Genomic DNA, 2,370 nt, shown 5'->3' with positions numbered 1-2,370 from the left:
AGGGTACCGTGGCGGTGCTCCTCGGCGGTTTCCTCGTCTTCTCCGCCCGACGACATAGGTGCGTTCGAAGTAGTCCCCGAAGTCCACCATTCGGTCCGGCAAGTTGTTCAAAACTTCTTCGCAGGCTTCTGTGACGTCATTGGCTGAGCGATTAGCGAAGCCTATTACTCCAGTGATGATCAAAAAGTTTCGCGTCTGTCTGTCTGTCTGTACGCACGATAACTCGAACACGGTGTGAGCTAGGAGACTCTATTTTTTATTGTAGCTTTGTAGCATAAAAAGGAAGAACTGTATTGATTTTGAGCCCTCTGGCCGAAGGCCTATTTACGACTGTGCCCTTTTCCCGACTCGGGTGTCAGCGCCGCAGGCCTAGGTAGATGTGCCAGACCACGTCTCGCGTAACAGGCTTCGCGATATCTCGCGAAACACTGTTACGCTGCGACGCGCCTGGCATACATCTACCTAGTTAACAGGCACGAAGGCGGGCCGACGACTTCTTTGAAGCCGTTGCGAACTGTGTCGTCGTCCGGGTCACGGTATGCAGTCTGCAAGCCTTCTCATCCCTTGCATTTGAAATTTATTTCTGGGTGAATTATTCAGGCATGGGTGAGATGAAATCCAGGGTGAACGGGCCTTGGGTGAATATTAGGGGGTGAAAAGACCCTGGGTGAACGGACTTTGGGTCAATCGAGTGTTGGGTGAAAGACGTCTGGGTGAATGGGCCGTGCCCCGTGGTCTGGCGTACATCTGCCTAGTACTCTCTACGCTACCGCGTTCTTTCGCTTATGCTCCGCACCCGCGCTACCCGCTACCGCGCTACAAAGTGCCTCGTGTTCTTAAAATTCAATAAACACTGGTTTGCTTAACTCCTGACTTTCACTTGACCTCCTCGGCCTCTTAGAGCAACCGGGAGCCTCTGGCCCGGACTACAACAATGTTCACACTACACGGCCGGCATGCATACCTGCTATCTCTCTCTCTCTCGTCCACTAAGAGAAACGAAATGGCCGAAAACCTCGGCCACAGGAACGCACCAATTTTATGGCGTTCCGGAATATTTGGCAGGAATTTATTCCTTATATCCTTTATATACCTTTCCTTTGTAGCTCCAGCACCAAATTCCGTGTGGCATTCGCAGTGAAGCTGTCAACTTTTCTGACTGGGCGCACTCGAGTCCTGTCCTTGCCCGGGGTCAGAGGACTCATCTTCAAATTCTCTACATTTTTCTGGTACTTGCTGACCATAAAGCTGCTCATTCCGAGACATGCACAAATTCGCTTCCTAAATGTAACAAAATCAGCATATCAAATTCACTGTCCAACCTGTAACAATGTTAACATACGTTTCCTGTATTTTTCCACATATTTCTGAGGTGGTACCGGGTGTCGGGGAGAGTATTGTCGGGTAAATATTCTAACATATTTTGGGGAATGCTGTCAGATTCTGACTTGATTGTGTGTGATTGTGTCGTGAGTGTGTGTGATTGTTTCGGATTATGTGATTGCTTTCGACTGTGTGTGATTGTAACCGATTGTCCCTTGATTGTTTTGAAACATTTTTCCCGGTGTTAACATATTATGTCCAGTTCCACACCCCTCGCATGCTTTACATGCTTTTCGTGTGTTCAAAAAATTACAGAACATTTCTGAAAAACAAAACTACAGAGTGTTTGTAATTTTGCGAAAACCCGTGAAATTGCCACAACACGTGTTGATTTATGCACGAGATTGTTAATAAGGTCCAAATAAGAACAAGAGGAATATTGTCCGCCTCAGCCAACCAGAGAGAGCCTATCTCGTAGCTGGCTCTAGAAAGGCCCCTTCTGATTGGTCGACACTTTATGATGGTCCGGGAGCAGACGATATTCCTGGTGTTCTTATTCGGAAATACCTCATTTATTTACGGTAGCTTTGCGCGAAAAAGACCTTAAATCTAGAATTTTACAGCTACTTTGAAGTGAGAGTGAAGTGAAAGCTTTGGCATCGTTTTTATATCTATTACAGTGTTTTTTTCCCAGTCCCCTTTGCATGGAGGAAACAGCAGTGCTAAGCGCCAAGCTATTGGGCTAAGCAAGTGCCTAGAAGTAGGGCCCGACGCCGCTCTTAAGCCTTTGCGAGCCTCCAAAACGACAAAAAGCATCCGTGGGGACAGGAACTGTTTTTACAGGGCCATTTCGTGCGTACTGACAGGAGATGATATTTCCTACAGCTAAGTACGCAAAAAACGGGGAGCATTCTTGAAAATCGAACCAAGAGTTCCCAGCTACAGCGAGAGCGACTCATATGCCCAGTACGCCAGGGAATTGGGTTGCGGCATCATGGCCAAATGGGCGACGGACGTTAAAATGTATGCTTCATCGATCTGGCTCGG

Source organism: Frankliniella occidentalis, unplaced genomic scaffold (assembly GCF_000697945.3).
Source record: "Frankliniella occidentalis isolate FOCC.00 unplaced genomic scaffold, Focc_3.1 Scaffold389, whole genome shotgun sequence".
NCBI lineage: Eukaryota > Metazoa > Arthropoda > Insecta > Thysanoptera > Thripidae > Frankliniella > Frankliniella occidentalis.
The sequence above is the reverse complement of the archived record's forward strand: the minus strand, read 5'-3'. Positions refer to the sequence as shown.